The sequence below is a fragment of the Marmota marmota genome, unplaced genomic scaffold (assembly GCF_001458135.2).
Source record: "Marmota marmota marmota unplaced genomic scaffold, marMar, whole genome shotgun sequence".
In the NCBI taxonomy this organism is placed as follows: domain Eukaryota; kingdom Metazoa; phylum Chordata; class Mammalia; order Rodentia; family Sciuridae; genus Marmota; species Marmota marmota.
Window position 1 is genome coordinate 25,250,550 of NW_026000082.1, and position 18,778 is coordinate 25,269,327.

The 18,778-nt window shown below is 41.9% G+C and overlaps 1 protein-coding gene and 1 long non-coding RNA gene across 8 annotated transcripts in view; one reads left to right on the forward strand and one right to left on the reverse strand.

The window, feature by feature from the left end:
- Window positions 1-13,102: 13,102 nt before the first annotated feature.
- The window catches only part of Rhbdl2 (rhomboid like 2), a 50,701-nt gene continuing 45,025 nt past the window's right edge, over window positions 13,103-18,778 (forward strand). Inside the window, exon 1 of one of the 3 annotated variants that reach the window (XR_007352090.1) lies at window positions 13,103-13,335. The gene's annotated coding sequence lies outside the window, so the exon portion shown is untranslated. The remainder of the gene's footprint in view (window positions 13,336-18,778) is intronic. The other 2 variants (XM_048815725.1, XM_015485235.2) reach the window with 2 other exon arrangements.
- LOC125620430 overlaps window positions 14,648-18,778 on the reverse strand; it is a 64,945-nt gene continuing 60,814 nt past the window's right edge. For all 5 annotated transcript variants that reach the window (XR_007352092.1, XR_007352093.1, XR_007352095.1 and 2 more), the window contains one exon: window positions 14,648-16,206. This is a non-coding gene — a long non-coding RNA (uncharacterized LOC125620430). The remainder of the gene's footprint in view (window positions 16,207-18,778) is intronic.

Consider the following 18,778-nt stretch of genomic DNA (forward strand, 5'->3'; position numbering starts at 1 on the left):
TGTATACCTATACACATATTGAAATGTGGTACTTAATAGATATGTAAAATATGTGGTACTTAATAGATATGTAAAATATGTCAATTTAAAAAACAAAACTTAGGGCTGGGAATGTAGCTCAATAAGAGTCCTTGCCTAGTTTACATGAGGCCCTGAGTTCAATCCCTCAGCACTGCAAAAATACATGCATAAATAAAAATTATCCGGTGCATTGGTATGTGCCTGTGGTCTCAGCACATGGGAGGCTGAGGCAGGAGAATCACTTGAGCCCCTGAAGTTGGGAGCAGCTTGGAAAATATGGTGAGACCCTGTCTCAAAAATTAAAAAAAAAAAAAAAAAGAAAGAAAGAGAAAACAAAACATAGTATCTCATTAGACATTTAGTATCTTTCTGAGGAATGATTTGGTTGGGCATCTTTATGGATATTTATTGGCCATAGTTATTTTCTTTGCTATAAAATGTCTTTTGCTCATTTTTCTAGTCAACTATGTTTTCTTTCTCTTTGATGTGTTTTCATGAAAATATGTTATTTTTTTACTTAGAATTTTTTTTCCTTTGTGAGGAATTGAACCTAGGGCCTTGTGCATGGAAGGGAAGTGTACCAAAGTACATCCCCTACCCAAAGATATTAATTTTTGGTGGGGCAGGGGTACTGGGGATTGAACTCAGGAGCACTCAACCACTGAGCCATATTCTCAGCCCCTTTTTATATTTTGTTTAGAGACAGGATTCCACTGAGTTGCTTAGTGCCTCACAGTTGCTGAGGCTGGTTTTGAACTTGCTATCCTCTTGCCTCAGCCTCCTGAGCTATTGGGAATACAGGTGTGTAACACTGTACCCGGCTTCCCAAAGATGTTATTTAAAATTTTTTTTTAATTGTTGATGGACCTTTATTTTTTATTCATTTATTCATATGTGATGCTGAGAATCGAATCCAGTGCCTCACACATGCTAGGCAAGTGCTCTACCACTAGGCCACAACCCCAGCCCAGTTGAATTTGTCACTGTTTTCCTTAATAGCATGTGTGAACTGAAGTTCTCTGAAGAAGCTTCATCTGTATTAAAGATCTGACAAACTGACCTTGGCTCTCTAGAATGTCATGATTGTGGATGGATGGAATGTTGAGAACCAATATTATCTGGAGCTGTTTTAGTCCCTTTAACAACCATTTACTTTCAACTTCTGTATCTGACCTAACATACTCATGACTATTAGGTAAAACACTTGGAATGTACCACTAAGCTTAACAGATCTCCAGCCTTCATAACCCTAAAGCTAGAAATACCAGAACATTTGAAACTTCAGGAAGAGATTTCTTGCATACTTGATGTCCCCACCAATATAGTTACATTGAACCCAGGGCCTTGTGCATGGTAGGGAAGTGTACTGAATATGTTGATTTATGACCTTCTTTGTTCCATGACTATGAAAGTTCAGGGCTGGGGTATAACTCAGTGGTAGAAAACTTGCCTAATATTTATTTGCAAGGCTCTGAGTTTGATTCCCAGAATGGAAAAAACAAACAAACAGATAAATAATAAACTAAAATAAAATAAAATTCAAGTGACCTTCCACAGCAGAACATGTCATTCCAGGCAATTTGAATTGTTTTCCTGGGCTGTGGTTACTTGTTGCAACCATTGCAGCCAAACTAGCAGATTCAGGCGAGGGGTGATGGGAGATTAAAAAAAATAAAGAGTCACACACACAGATCTTGAAGATAAAGCTGAGATCGGGTGGAGCGCTGCTCTCTGATGGAGAAGCAGGTCTAAAGAATCACACCAACAATCTTTATTATATATGTGTCATTAATCAGATTAAAGACTATTCAAGCATTATTTTTTGTATTCATGAAAGTTACAGAGTTAGCAACAGTATATAGCTATTTCCTCAGTTATATTCTACAGTTGCAATGTTAGGAGCATTGTGCAGCTCTCAAGAAAGTATTAATTTGCGGGCAGATTCAGGAGTAGTGGAATTGGTAAAACATTGTGGTTACCTTAGCAAGGAAGTTCCTTCATTCCCAGGAGCTGTGTGCCTAAGAATAAGGTCAAAGCTGGTAAGACTCTCACAACAGAGTCTCCCCATGGAAAGCATTGCCATAGCAACTGGGCATCTTACACCTTTGCATAGAAACTTTCCCAGTCACCAATCATGCAACAGCCATGAAGTCATCAGGGACCCCAATCTCAGACATGGGTCTCCCAATCACTGTCATGCTCTATCAGTTACGTGGCTCAGAATAAAATATTTTCTTTTTTTTCTTTGAGGTGCTGGGGATTGAACTCAGGGCTTCACATGTGCTAGGCAGATGTTCTATCACTGGACTACATCTCCAGCCCCTGAATGATTTTCTTATTTCCTTGAAGCAGAGTGGTTATTTTATGTTGACATTTGTTTAAGATATGGGGTGGGGAATTAAATGTTTTTCCTATTCCCACATGGTCAACGCAGCTCAGGCTAGGTCATCTCTAGAGTCACCAAAAACATGAGGATTTCTCCCCATCAACAATCAATTCTGCAGCAGACACTAGCTGGGTGTCCTATAATTCAGTTCAATTTTGATGTTATCTGGATATAGCAGGGTACAGATTCCACAGGTTAGGAGCTCTGTCCCATAAGACTGCCCTCTAGATTACATGTCAATCCCCAAACTCAGGCTGTAACCCATATTTCTGAGTGATGGACTAAATCAGTGTTCCTATGACCTCCTCTTTGGGTTTGGTTAATTTGCTAGAGCAGCTCATAGAACTCAAGAAAACACTTTAGTTGCATTTACCCATTTCTTATAAAGGGTATTGCAAAGAATGCTGATGAGCCTCTAGATGAAAGGAATGCATAGGGTTAGGTATGGGAAAAAGGAAGCAAAGTTTCTAAACCCTCTCTGGGTGAGCCATCCTGCAGGCTTTCCTAACCCAGGCCTTTTGGGGTTTTGTGGCAGCTTCATTGCATAGACATGATGGATTAAATCGCTGGTGGCTGACTCAAACTTCAGTCCCTCTCTCCTGCTAAGAGATTGGGGAAAGGGGTACGGGACTGAAGTTTCAGTCTAATTATATGGTTGGTTCCTCTGACAACCAGCCCCTATCCTCAGCCAATCTAGGATCCCCAAGCCCCCAGCTATCTCATTATTAGACAAAAAAGGCACTTATCACTTAAGAGATTTAGGGACTTTGTGCCAGCAAAGAGACCAAACTCAAGTATATAGTTCACAATATCACAGTATACAACTTATTAATATCTTTAAGAAATTCTTCTTACCCAAAGTTTTTTTTTTAATTTTTAATTAAAAAAATTTTTTTGGTGGTGTTGGGGATTAAACCTAGGGCCTTATGCATGCAAAGCAAGCACTCTACCAACTGAGCTATATCCCCAGCTTTTACCCAAAGTTCTTAAAGACATTTTCCTCAAAAGGTTTAAGTTTTTTTTTTTTTTTTTTTTTGTCTTAAGTCCTTGTTCTATTTGGAACTTGTTTTTTTGGTGTGTGTGTGTGTGTGTGTGTGTGTGTATGAGAGAGAGAGAGAGAGAGAGAGAGAGAGAGAGAGAGAGAGAGATGTGTGCTATTGACTAGATGTTCTTATGCCCCCCAAATTCATTTATTAGTAAACCTTAACTTCTAATGTGATGGTATTAGGAAGTGGAGTGTTTGGTAGGTGATTAGGTCATAAGTGGGATTAGTGCCCTTAGAAGAGATCCTAGAAAGCTCTCTTGTCCCTTCTGCCCCACTTGAGGACACAGTGAGAAGACAGCTGTTCATGAGCTAGGAAGTGGTCTCTTGCCAGATTCTAAATCTTCTGAAGACTTGTCTTTTGCTTCCTACAGTCCAGAACTTTGAGAAATAAATTTGTGATTCTTTTTGTTTTAATTTTTTTTAGTTGTAGATGGACACAATACTTTTATTTTATTTTTTAATTTTTTATGTGGTGCTGAGGATCAAACCCAGTGCCTCACACGTGCTAGGCAAGTGCTTTACCACTGAGCTACAACCCCAGCCCCCAAATTTGTGATGTTTATAAGATACCTTTCCTCCAATCTAATCTGAAAAGCTAGCTCTGCCATATATAAAGTTTCTATGTATGTATGGGTTTGCTTCTACATTCTGTTGTGTTCTGTTAGTCTATTTATCATTTCACCAAAATCATGTAGTTTAATTACTATAACTTAGTTAATAAAAATACTTAGAAAAATATTGTATGGTAAGCATTACATATGTGTTTGATATGATTATTACGGTTTTCTATTAAGGCAAAATTTAGTAGGGCACACCTCTGTGACTGGTTCTGTTTCCTTAACAGTATCTTAATAATTCTTGGTCCTTTTCTCTTCCATGATTTTTAGAATAAGTTTGTCAAATTGCACAAAAATCCCTTTTAAATATGTTAATAGTTGACGTCTTTAGATACTGAGTTTTTCATTCCTGTATGTAGTATTGTCTTAGGCTGTTTTGTATTGCTATAACAGAATACTATAGACTGAGAAATTTATAAAGAAAATATTTTTCCCATTTTTTTATTGATGCATTAGAATTGTACATAAGGGTAGGACTAAAGAAAAGAAATATATTTCTCATAGTGCTGGAAGCCAGTAGTTCCAAAATCAAGTGGTGGGTTCTGGTGAGGGTCTTCATGCTGCATCATCCCATGGCATATGGCAGAAGGGCAAGGATCATGAGACAGAAAAAGAGCAAGAGCAACATTAAGCAAGAAGCTACTCCCAGGATAACTGACATACTCCTGTGAGATAGCATTAACCCACTCATGAGGTAGATGCCCCCATAACTTACTTCTCAAAGGACTCACCTCTCAACATGGTTGCAATGAGGATATACTTTCCAACACATGACTTTGGGAAAGAGATTCAAACCAGAGCAAGTATTTTTCTCCATCTACTTAAGTCTTCTTTTATGTCTTTCAATAAAGTTAACTAATTTTCTTCAGAAAGCTTTTGTAAAGTATTATTAGAATTAATCCTAGGCACTTTATAATTTTTGAAAATATTGTCAATAGTATCTTTTAAAAATGTTACAAAGCTTTTTATATAAAAGATCTTTATATTATGCTAGTTGCTGGTGTATAGATATTCAATAGGCTTTTAATTATTGATCCTAAGTCTAACAAACTTGCTAAATTATTATTTCTCAATTCAAAAAAATTGTTCATAGTTTTGTGGGGGGATGGATTACATAGGCAAGCATAATACATGCAAACAGTTTTTTTTTTTCCTTTCCAATACTTTAGAATGGAAACTTTTTAAATTGAACCCAGTGCCTTGCCCATGCTAGGCAAACACTCTACCACTGAGCTATACTTCCCACTCTTCCATTGCTTTTTCTTTTAGTGCACAGTATAGGATTTACAGTGTAATACTGAATGGAAATAGTAATGACAGCCATTTATCTCTTGTTTCTAATTCTAAAGAAAAAAATGCTTTTAATATTTTACTACTTGTATCAACAAGCCCCCAAGATGACCCTTAATAATCCTTACCATTTGCTATTCATTCCATTATATGATTTCCTCCCACAGTGAATCGAGGTTGGTCCCAGTGATGGCAGAAGTGATGAATGAGTCTTCAGGGATAGATTATAAAGGACTCTGTGGCTTTCACGTTACTATCGATTACTCACTGATTACTCAGTCTGGGGCAAACCACCCAGCGTGTTCTTGGGCTCAGGCAGTCCTGAGTAGAGGCCAGTGAACAGAGGGATGGCCTCTGCCAGTGGCCAGTACTGTTTTGCCATCAACATAAGTACCCCAGAGGCACATCCTTCAGCCCCAAGCAAGCCTCCAGGTGACTGCAATCTTATTAGAGATCCTGAGGCAGAACTATCCCACCAAGCTGCTTCTAAATTTCCGTCTCATGGGAGGCATAAACAATGATGACTATTTGTTAAATCACCAAGTTTGGGCATAATTATTTATATAATAATAGATAACAAATTATTTAAATATGGCATTGTGGGTTTTAAGTATTTTCTAATTATGGGTTGTGGTTGTAGCTCAGTGGTAGAATGCTTGCCTAGTATGTGCAAGGCCTTGTGTTTGATTCCCAAAACCGCAAAACCAGGCGCGGTGGTATATGCATGTAATCCCGGCTACTCGGAAGACAGGCAGGAGGATTACGAGTTCATGTCCAGTCTGAACAATTTATGAGACCTTATCTAAAAAAACAAAAAACAAAAAACAACAACAACAACAAAAAAACCCTAATTTCCATTATGATTTGTTCCTTGACCATGGATCATTTAAAAGTGTGCTATTTAATTTCCAAATCACTTTTTGTTTTAGTTTATCTTTTTTGTGTTTTTCTTAATTTTGTTATTCTGATAAAACATATATGCATAAAATTTGCCATTAGAATTATTTTTAAGTGTATAATTCAGTGGCTTTAATTCCACTCACAACATTGTGCAGCCATCACCACTACATATTTTCAAATTTTTTCATCACCCTAAAGGAAAACTCTGTAACCATTAATCAATAACCCTCCTCACCCTTGCCTTTAACCTTGGTAACCTTTAATCTACATTCTGTCTCTATACTATTTTAGACACTTCTTTTAGCTATTTCATATAAGTGTATGGTTTTTTTTTTTGGTACCAGAGATTGAACCCAGAGGGTGCTTTACCACAGTGCCACATCCGCAGTACCTTTCATTTTTTATTTTGAGACAGGGTCTTACTAAATTGCTGCGGTTGGCCTTGAATTTTTGATTCTCCTACCGCAGTCTCCCGAGTGGCTGAGCTTACAGGTGTGTACCACTGCTCCTGTGTGTATGTCTATTCCTTTTTAGTCTTTTTTTAAAAATATTTTTTTTAGTTGTAGATGGACATGATACCTTTATTTAATTAATTTATTTTTATGTGGTGCTGAGGATTGAACCCAGGACTTCACACAAGTGGAAGAGGCAAGCACTCTGAGCCACAACCCCAGCCCTCATTATCAGTCTTTAGTTTAATTATGTTGTGGTCAGAAAATGTGATCTCTGTTATGTCTTTGAAATGTCTGGATTTATATGACCCAATTTAAGTCCATTTCTTTTTTTCTTCTTTCTTCCTTGTCTTTTTCCTTGTCTTCCTTTTCTCTCCTTCTCCTTCTTATTTATTTATTTACTTATTTAAATAGGGGATCAAATCCAGGGTTTTGTGCCTACCAGGCAAGCTCTCTACCACTGAGCAACAACCTTAGCCAGTCAATTTTTGTAAATATTAATATGTTCTTCAAAAGATCTGCTATAGTGTCCTACTTAAGTCCAGTAGATAAAGAACCTTGGTATTGCAACCATTCTATGCTCTCCAGTTTGAGTTCAACAGTTGTTTCATACTTTGTGTCAAATTCTAGGCACAGTTTTATGCATATGAAGATGTAACAGAAGGCTATGTTCTTGAGGAACTCATAATCCCAGGGCAAGTCCTTTGGAAAAGAAAGAGATAAGTTGTGACGGCTGTTAAGACAGTGACAAACTCAGAGTGCCAGAAGGGTGACCTTACTGGGCAGTTCCCTGAATTAGTATCTTTAGTTTTGTTTATAAGAATTGATAAAATAGAGTTTTTCTGTCCCAGTTGCAAGTTTTTAGGTAAGAAACGAATTGGTCCATCCTGGGTCAAATATTTTCCCCTCATCTAATTACTGTGACTATTGCTGACCACACAATACACTGGCAGTATTCAGTCCTGAAGGGTGGTGTGGATAGGGGCAGCTCTCAGAGAAAGGGGCTTGTGGTGAGCTAGAAGGATCCCTGGCCTTGGCCTTTCTAGCACCCAAACTTAACCAATCCTACCACCTCCCTTCTCTTAGTTGCTCATGTCTTTGCCCTGAATCCCACAGAAATTTCAGAGGAAATTTAAAGGCTCTCTGGGCTTTATTCAGTGGGCTGGATGGACAGAGATGGTGTGGAAGAAGACTGGTTTGCTTATTCCAAAGAAATATGATCTCCTTGAAATCACAAGTCCAAGGTCAACCTCTGAATTCTGCAAGACTAGTAACACAACTCTGTTAATGTCTCAGAACTAATCTGATTTGTAGGTCCTGATTCACATGAATGAGGTTTATAAGAAAATGCTGTACAGAAGCTTGGCGTGGAGTTCTGTGCAGTGGCGTCTGTAGCGGGTTGCGCAGCAAGTCTAGTGCTGGAGGTGATCCGCAGAGGGATGCTGAGAGAAGGGGTATTGCTGCTGCCACCGGCTCATTCAGCTTCAGCCCGGAAATAGGGGACATCGGGTGTCTCCATGCAGAGTTTGCGGCAGACGGGACTGGGATCAGTTCCACCAGCCTGGGAACCTCCTACTGGCCTTGGTCAGGGAAGTGGGAGAGCTGGTGAAAAACCAGCTTCTACCTCAGAGCAAAGCCTGTCCAAGGAAGGGACATGACCTTTGTCCTTGGAAAAACCCACAGAGCACTCCTAGGCACATTCCCACCCTGCTAAGTTGTTTATCTACAAATAACAGGAGAGATCTGCTGCGCCAGGTGTCCCTGACTCAGTCAGGCTAGGTGGGGATCCATAGCAACCCCCTAGCAGCCACCAATCAGCATGAGACAGGGAAATACCCGGGATGCCAGATGACCCTCCCAGTAGTTTATGGTGCTGGGAAACCATGTAGTTCAGCACGTACACCCCTTTTGGCTTAAACCAATCAGTTCAAATGAATCCCCCTCTTGTAGTAACCAATCACCCCTACCCAACTTGTTCCCGCCAGTGAATGTGCTAATCATGTTTTAGAGTTGTTATTTGATTTTCCCGCGGTGTGTGATGATTTGCTAAGAGATGCTATGATGTATGTGAAGTCCCTGCCTTCTCCAAAGAATGTATAAAACTGCTGCAAACCCTGGGTTCGGGGCCTCTCAGCATCACCAGTTGCTGTGTGTGCGCGCGGAGGACCGAGCTAGCTCGCAATAAACACCTCTTTGCTGCTTACATCGATCTTGGGTCTCTGGTGGTCTTTGGGGGTCCCAAATTTGAGCATAACACTGGCAAAACTCTTTCAGTGGAAGTCTGATGCAGAGCCTGGTCCCAAAGCCTGGCCCCTGAGGGAACAGGCAGCCCTTCAGGAAGAGCTTAGTGATGTCCTCATCTATCTGGTGGCATTAGCAGCCCATTGCCATGTGGATCTGCCCCAAGCAGTGCTCTCCAAAATGGATACCAACCAGCGATGTTACCCTGTTCATCTGTCACGTGGCTCAGCCCGCAAGTATACAGACTTGTCCCATGGGGCCATCTCTGAAGACCAGACTATGGGTCCTGCAGACCTTGACCATGAGTCCTCAAGCCAGCAACATAGAAACATGGGATTAGAACCTGCAACTCAGCATGGCATCTGAGAAGCAGAGGGTGGCCTAGCTACAGAACTTATTATAGTCCTTTCCTAACAAATCAGGACTTAAAGGTCCCATTTCCCAGTTTTCAAGGCCCAAGAGCCTCCAGAAGATAGCCTTCTGGTGTTTTCTCCCCCAATAAAATGGTTTTAATTTCTAGATTCTTCTGAGGTGGCTAGGTAGGCTATCAGTAGCATTGCAGAAGGGCACCAGGAGTGTCTCTGAGCCCAGTCCTCACAGTTCTCTATTTTATCTTCTATCTGCAGGGCAGTGATCCAGTTGTTGGTAAATTCCTACTGGAATTTCATGCAAGTCTCTTCCCACTTCTGGACCTATAGAGGACATCAGAGGCTGTATACGGTGTCAGTTAACAGTTCATATTCAGAACCAAGTTCTCTGGGTTCAGATACTTAGGGGCTGGATGATAGTCATCATTTTTCTTCATCTCTTGTAAAATGAAAATAATAGCCTGGCACATAGTTTAAATAACTGTTAGTTTGTAGTTCTATTTTGCCTTTTCAACTCAAAAGTTTTCAGGGGTCCATCAGGGACACAAATCAGGGCCAGATCTCTGATGTAGAGCAGAAGGAAGCTGCTACTTCTCATGGGCACCTTCATAAAATTGAAGACCACATATCAATTAGGTCAATTTCTTGTTCTTCCTCTCCAAGTAAATTACATTGTTGAATTTGTACAGTTTATCTGTTGTGTAACCTTGGCACATCACTTTCCTATCTGAAACACCTATGGCCTGCCTCTCACAGAGCAGGGTAATACCAAGAAAAGCACCTTTAAAAAAGAAAGAAAGAAAGAAAGAAAGAAAGAAAGAGAGAAAATGCTGTACAAACTTTAAATGAAAATGTATTAGTTTACAAATTTTCCAACTTTTCCCAGATCTGTTTTGCAAATACTTTTTTGAATAATAATAATAATAATAATAATAATAATAATAATAATAATAAAGCCAAGTCCTGTTCTGACTGCTGGGTATAGAGAGATAAATAAGATGTGGGCTTTGCTGTCAAAAGAGGATGTGCATTGGGTGTGGGAAGACATATTTTCTGTCTGAAATCATACAACTTAGGAAGCCAAATCACAATTAGGAAGTTGCTTATTGAGCATGATCCTAACAAGAAAGGTTGGTGGAGAGTTGGAATAGCAATGAGTGGTATGTCTGTGAGCCAGAGATATCTGGATACGAGAGTAGGTATTGGCATAACCACCTTCCCCAGCACAGTTCTATAACGAGGCCCTGCCAGTGTTTGCCTCCTGATGCTCTTTGCATATCGATGGTTGCTGATAGCCCTTCTGAACAGTCCCTTTCTCTCTCTTTTTTTCTGTATACCTTCTTTCCATAGACATTTTTCATCTTACATAACAGCACAGCTTGTAGTCTGGAAGTGGAATGAGTTGGTGATTTTCACTTTGGGTCTTACCCACATTGTACTGACCTTACTAACACATTACTCAGGACAGGATATCCTCACTCCTTGAGTGTCCCTGAGTCTTTCATTCTTAATTGTGCCACTCCGATTAGGTTCTCAGCATCTCTTTGTGGTCCGGTATCTTGCACAGGTTCCTTTTCTTTCCCCTCTCAGCTGTTTTTTCAAAGTTGGCAAATGCCTTCAAGCTTCCACCCAGCCTCTCTTCCTCCGATCCCTAGTAGGTAATCTTGTCGCTTACTTTAAATTTTATTTTATTTTATTTTTAGAGTACTAGGGGTTGAACCTAGGCGTTCTGAACCACTGAACTACATTTCCAGCCTTTTTAATTTTATTTTGAGACAAGGTTTTGCTAAATTGCTAAGGCTTGCATCAAACTTGCCTCCTCCTGTCTCAGCCTCCTGAGTAGCTGAGATAATAGGCATGTGCCACTGTGCCTGGCTTCTTGCCGCCTACTTTAGCTAGAAATGGAAGTAGAGTGCAACTTCTTCATGTGTAGATATAAGCTCCCTGCCAAAAGCCTCAGCTGTCCATCTCTAGTGCCCCAGGTCATATCCTGGGCTCCCCCTGCAGCCCATTACTGTCCCCGCAGTTCTCATCTACTTTGGTGCCATCTGAGTCTGGGAATAGGAAAGTTGTAGGAGAGAGTGGCTGAGTATTTCTTCTTGTTCCCCTCTGATCCACCAGTGGTCACTTCCCTCTTCAGTGGAAGCCATGTCAGGACCCTTGTCCACAATGCCAGCTCCCAATGGGTTCTGTCTACACTGTTTCTTTTTCTTGTCCCTTTAGACCCAGGGGTGGTAAGGGCTTCCCACTGTTGCTAGTTCCTGGATATTCAACATCTCTTTGTGGCTTCCTTTACCCTTCCCAGATCTCTGTAAATAGTTACTCCATTAACTTTTTTTTTTTTTTCCGTTTATTGGAATAGACTTTCTTCTTCTTGTTGGGTCCCTGAGTGATACATAATTCGTATGTCTCCCTGGAGAAACTGCTTCCTGAACATCCCCATAGGTGTCCCTGACTCAACAAGTTCAGAACACAATTTATTTTTTCTCAAATTCCCAAACTGCTTTTCCTCTTGACATTCCCACTTTGGTTAACTATAACCTAGTCAATTATTTAAGTTGAAAACCTGGTATTCATCCCAGACTTCTTACTTATTTTATTTTATTTTGTGGGGGAGGGTGTACTAGGGATTGAAGACAGGAGTATTCTACCATGGAGCTACATTCCCAGTCCTTTACATTTTTTTTTTTTTAATTTTGAGACAGGGTCTCAAGTTGCTTAGTCTGGTCTTGAACTTGGAATCCTCCTGCTTCAGCCTCCAGAGTCGCTTTGATTACAGGTGTGCATCATGGCATGCTGCTGAATTCCTTATTCTTCAAATCCATCAGTGCTACTCCCTAAGCATCCTTTGAATCCATCCCTTCTTTTCACTCCGCACTGGATTAGGCCCACATCATCCATTATCATTGCTTTAACTTTTGTAACAATCCGATTGGTATTCTTACTTCACTCTGTGTCCCTCAAACCCTTCTTTATGTGGCATTTAAAAATGCAATCCGAGGAGGGGGTGTAGCTCAGGGTAGAGCACTTGCTTGGCATCCACAAAGCCATCACCACACACAAAAAATGCAACCTGAGAATTTGTTTCCTGTGTTTAAAACCTCTCTATGATTCTCTAATACCTAGATGATAAAGTCTGAGCTCTTTAGCAAGGAATACCAGGTCCTTCTGGATCTGACACTCCTCACTCACACTCTGAACTTTTAATAGTCTATTTTGTATGTTATCTACTCTAAGAACTTTTCCAGAACCCTCCTCCACAGGGGAGTCCTCCTTGGTCCCTGCTGTGCCTCATTCTTTGCCTTCCCAGTAGAGTAGGAGGGCAGCAAACACATTAATCCACCTCTTCATTCTCAGGGCCTGGCACAAGGCAAACCAGTCTCAAAATGCATTGAATGAATAACCAGAAATTGGGTCCGTGTGCCAGGGACCAAGGCACAACAAGGCACAACCTTTGGTGGACAGAGCTCAGGGGGTTTGTGACTAAGCTTTGACTCTGTGTGTGTGTCTCTGTGTGTGTATGTGTGTGTGTGATCAAGTCACCCCAGTCCAGTGCCCAGTACCAGGCCAGGCTTCACACCAGAGAACAACTCAGTGCAGAGTGACAGAGACCACCCATGAGGCCCTCCCCCGAGGGTTGAGAGTGCAAGGCAAGGGGCCAAGACACACAACTGGACTGTGGGACTTGGAGGAGGCGTGGAGAGGGTGCAGCGCCCTGGAGAAGACACAGGGAGGCGTCACAGGTTCCCTGACACAGATCTAAGCAGGCGGAGGGGGAGGATTCATTCATCCAAAGCCAGCCTGAGGCCCGGCCCAGGCCCGGGAGGGGATTTCCTCAGACTCCCTCCCCCTGGGCTGGGTCCTGGGGAACCTGTCTGGACGGTAGAGGGGAGGGAACTGGGAGAGCCTGGCAGTGCGGGAGCTTGGGGCTGCTGGCAGCCCCGGTGGCCCGGGTCGTCTCAAACTCGGTGACCGGACTGTGCTGCCAGAGACGCCCCTACCTCGGCCACCCGAGGTAAGGTCCTGGCTGGGGCGGTGAGGGAGTCCGGGTGTCCACTAGAGGCGGCGCAGGAAGCCCCTGGACTCTATAGTCCAAGTCTGGCTGGGTGCTCCCTCCTAACCCCGCTTCCGGAGCAGCCTGGAGTGGCCGCTTGGGGTCCTGCAACTTTCGTTTTAAAAGTTGGCAGCAGTTGGGCCAGGAGTCAGGGGACTGTTTCCTCCAGGGACATGAGGATGGGGGAGATGACCAGGTAATGTAATGCCCCTTCCTTGTCCTATTCAATCGCTGGCTTTCTCTCCTTCCATCAGTTCTTCCCAGCATCCCTGAACCCCCAATTTTGGGGAGGAGTGCTGGGGATGAATCTAGGGCCTCAAGCATGCTAGGTGAAGGGTCTACTGCTGAGCACCATCCTCAGTTATAACTCCATTTTTTTTCTACCTTCAACTGAGCAGATTCCCAGCCTTCCCACTCGGCAGACCTCTGCTCCCGCCTGGGCACTGGCGACCACAGGGTCTGCTGTGCTGCTTCCAGCAGGGCAGCTCCCGGGCTTATTTGTTTCCTCCTTCCTGGTCTGAGCATCTGAGGGATTTCACTACCTCATTCATTTATTATTATTCATTTGTTTCTTCCTCCTCTGTGAGTGTGTACTTGGATTCTCTAGGGACCGGGAAACACTATTTCTGCTTCTCCTGGGATTAAGAAAACTGAAATTTATCCATAAACATTTAAAGATCATCTACAAGCTGGTAGGCAGTGTGGCAGGGTAGAAAATTATTTTGGAGTCACAGGGAGACTTGCCATATCCCACAACTCCCACTTACTTCCTGGACCTCAGTTTCCTTGTCTGTAAAATGGTATTTTTACAAAGGTGACAAGAAACAAAACATGCCAAGTACTAAGGCTGGGCATATCATGGAGCCTGGATAAACATCTGCTCTTTCCTTCTTCTTTGAACCCCTTCCTGCCACACCCCTCATTGGCACCTCCCTTGTCTTAGGCTTGTAAGATACCTGCGACAACCCCTGGCCTTGAAAGCACCTAGGTGGACTTGTAAACACAGAACTGGGCAATGCAGGGAGCTGGTGGAGGAAGAGGGAGGCCAGAAGGTATGGAAATGGCACCGAAGAGGGAAAGCACTGGCAGCTGGTTGGAGGTAAAAACACTGAACCAGGGCTGGGTCCAGACCTTCCTGTGTGTCTGAACTTGCACGTTAAATCTTTAAAACCAACTCTGCCTGGCTGCAGGGCAAAGGCTTTGAAATACATTATCTCACAAAATCATAAACCTGTCATGATGTTATCCCAGTTTTTCAGATGAAGAAATGGAGTAACACTGGTTAAGGAATTTATTTACCTAAAGTCACATGGCTAGTAAGTAATGGATCTAGAATTCAGTCTTGTAGATCAGACTCTAAATTCCATGCTCTTTGCCTGACTCTTTCCTGTCTTAAGTTTCTTGGTACTAGAAAGGCTGAAAGTGAGGCCATCATGATCCCTCAACTACTTAAGACACTAGTCTTTTCACTTCCTGTGCATCTTCAGCTTTGGGCTGCCTCAGCCAGGTGGGGAGGAGCACATTCTCTGATTCATTAATTTATCCACTCATTCATTCAATCAAGTGCCCTGTTCATTCCACGAGACTGCAAGGTTCCAAGAGGGTGAGTTCATGTCTGTTAATTCACAGTTATGTTACCAGCACCTTGTATGTCTCTAGGGTAAAACTGTTGGGCGAATCTTTTGTGAATAAATGAAGCTGACAGATATTTATTGATGGATTCCATTGATTGGGATAATAGAGATTCAAAGATAAGTAAGACAAAAGTTCTGTTTGGGGATGTTCACATCTCGTGACAGTTATAATACAAAGAATATACTTTAGACATGAGCAGAGGCTGCTGAGGGGCCTAAGAGGGGCATTTAATTCTACCATGCCTGCTTTCTTTTACATAGTTTCTACCGGGCCTAGCACAGCACCAGGTATGAGATAGATGCCCACTAAGGCTTTGCAGAGGAGGTGTAAAGGTCAGAGGGGTACTCAGACTTCCCCAGGAGAACAAACTGGGAAGGGAAGATGTTCTAATAGAGGGAGAAGCTTATGAAGAGGCTTAGTGGAAAGTGGGAGCTGGAACTGCTCAGGGTTCAGTAGGCTGGATTATAGGGTGTATTGCAGGGAATGGCAAGAAATGAAAGTGGAAAAATAGGTCTCAGGTCAGGAAGTCTTTGTGAACCTTGTTAATGAACTTGGACTTTATACCAAAGGCCCTGATTTGCATTTCAAAAGTGTGACCAATGCACAGGGTCTAGGTGTTGACAGAGGTTTTCAGGCTAGTGGGGTCCTCTCCTTAATGAGGAAATAAGATTTTCTTTTAGGACCTTGTGATGGTTTGCTCATGAACAGCCTCTTGAGTTGTCCCATGTCCTGGTCAATTAACATTTTGTCCTTAGTTGTACACTGGATCACTGCTAACTGTTCCTTCTGATAAAAGCACTGAAATTTATGAATAATTTACATTTGTATAACTTGGAGCAGATTCAAAGATGTTCTTCTTGCTAACTTGCAGTCCCATGTGCTTTCTTATGTAAGAGACAGAGTTGTAGATGGGTGGCCAGGAATTCCACCTAGCTCTGCATGTGCCTGGGGAGGGTGTGTGGAATATGCCAGTCATCCTGCAACTGATGGCTTTGAAGGAGCCAGTTTCCAGATCCTCAACCTCCACAGGTACTGCTTCTTAAATGCTTTCTTCTTCTCTGGATTCTTTTAAGTTCTCCTTTCAATTTTGCTCTCATTGTTTCTCTTCTTTGGCTTTTCAAAAAAAGGCACACCTCTATCCATCTTCAATCTTTCTGTGACATATTGTTCAAAAGGACAATTGGAGAAGCTCTGTTCCTGAGAGAGAGCAAGCAAAAGAGTAAAATAAAATAGAAAGGGTCACTCCTCACTACAGACTCATAGTATTTATTTATTCAGTTTAGTTTAATTCAATTTGCAGTACTGGTGATTGAACCCAGGGGTGCTCTATCATTGAGCTACATTCCCAGCCCTTGTTATTTTATTTGGAGATGGGGTTTTACTAAGTTGCCAAAACTGCCCTTGGAATTGTGATCCTCCTGCCCCAGCCTCCTGAGTCATTGAGATTACATGCTGTGCCACCAGGCCCAGCTCATAGTATTTATTTTATTTTAAAATACTTGTTTGATGCTATTTATGTGCTAGACACTGTTTGAAGAATTTTACAGAAAAGGAACCAAGTCTATAGATACTTTGATCTTTTTTTTTTTTTTTAAACAGATGAATTTCCTGAGGCATGGAGAGGTTTGGTGAATTGCTTGAAGTCATAGAGCTATTAAGTGATAAAATCAGGATTTGAACTCAGGCACTTTGAACTCCTCTATAATTGGGGCTCTTAACCGTGATGTCTTTCTATTAACCTTAAGTTATTTAGCTCTTTATGTATTGTACAATTAGAGTTGCGATAAGCCTGTTGTCATGGGAATGCAAATGAACACATTTATAAAACTTTTTTAAAAATGCTGTGTATTTTCTTACAGATAGAAAAAATCCATCTAATTTGGCTGGTTGGTTTGACAGTGAGGAGTGGCTTTGCCAGCGGGATTATATGGTAGATATTTCCTGTAAACTGAACAAGCTAAATCTGTAGCTCCAAGGTTTGGGTGAAGATATATTTAAAGCATGTCTCTAGCAAAGACTATGCCAGAGAACTTGGTCTTGGAACCTATTTTAGCTTGCAAAAAATAATTTTAGTTATTAACTTAAAAATGTGTGACGGGGCTGGTGGTGTTGCTCAGAGGTAGAGCTCTTGTTTACCATGCATGAGGCCCTGGGTTAGCTACCCAGTTTAAAGAAGGGACATAACATTTTCAAAATACTTATGGGGACTCATAAACAAAAATATGTAAAAAACTTCCAAAGCGCAGCACATGTAGACAGCACTGGCCATGTGTACTTAGTGGGGATAAGGTTCCAGATGAGGTGAAGTCAAGTGGCTTGCTCACAGGAAGGCAGGGGCAGAGTTACAGCAGGAACCAGGTTTTTCTGGCTCCTACAATGTCAGTGTTCTTTCCATACTCCATATTTCTTTCTTTTCTTTTAATTTTAAATACATTTTTAAGCTGTAGATGTACACAGTACCTTTATTTTATTTATTTATGTGGTGCTGAGGTTCAAACCCAGTGCCTCACACATGCTAGGCAAGTGCTCTACTACTGAGCCCCAGCCCCAGCCCCCCATACTCCATATTTCCTCTTTTCTTCCTTTTTTTTCATTTGATGGATAATTCAGCAAACTCTTAGCCCCATTCTGTGCTAGGTGGGGTACGGATGGAATAGAAAAACAAACATTTCTGTCTTTTCTGGAGCCAGTAAAGAATCAGACAATAAATATACCAGATATTTTTAGATATGATAAATGCTGGGTACAAATAAGCAGGAGAATGTGCTGGAGGATGTGGAGGTGGGGGAAGGCGTGTCTGGGGGAGACTTCCTAGGGAGGCACTACTTGTTATGAAGAAGGGTGTGTGTGTGTGTGTGTGTGTGTGTGTGTGTGTTAGAGCGAGAAGGAGGGAGTAGAAAAAGCTACACCAAATGAATGGCAAGTGCAAAGACCCTGAGGCAAGAGTTTGATGTGTTCTAGGAACAGAAAGAATCCCTGTGGCTGCAACTCAGAGTTGTTGGGAGAGAGCTGTAGAAGCTGAACTCAATAAAGGTAGGAGCTGAGGTCAAATTGGGACCTTATCAGTATTTATCCTGAAGACAATGGGTAACCATGGAAGGCTTTTTAAATTTTTTTTTTATTTTTGGCAGTTCTAGGAATAGAACCCAGGGTCTTGTATGTGCTAGGCAAGTGGTCTACCACTGAGCTACACCTCCAGCCCTTTTTATTTTATTTGAAGACCAGCTGGCCTTGAACTTGCAACCCTCCTGTCTCAGTCTTCCAAGCAGATGGGATTATAGGTGAGCACCTTGGGGGCACAGCCCTTTTTGAAGGTTTTAAAGGAGAATTAATATACTCTGATTTATGGGGGTTTTTTGGGGGGGAGGAGGGTAAGTAGGAGTGGAAATGGAGGTGGAGACTGATTTGGGAGGCTATTTCAGGTAAGATATCTGTAGTCTGATCCCTGGAGGGATCCAAAGATGGTCAAGGTTAATGAAAGGCAGAATGGTATGAAATGTCATTCTGTCTCTGGCTCAGATGAGGGACGTTGGTAGCCATTGCTGTATAATAAACCACTCCAAGATTTAGTGATTGAAAACAATTACCATGTTATTTTGTCTTTTGCTGTTTTCCGCATGGGTAGCTTGGGCTTCCTCATAGCACGGTGGCTTCAGGGTAGCCAACCTTACATGGTGTCAGGCTTCAAGGAGGGAGCTTTCCAAGAGGAGCCACATCTCTTAAGGCGTGGCCCTGGACACACTCTTTCTGCCATGTAGTATTGGCCAAA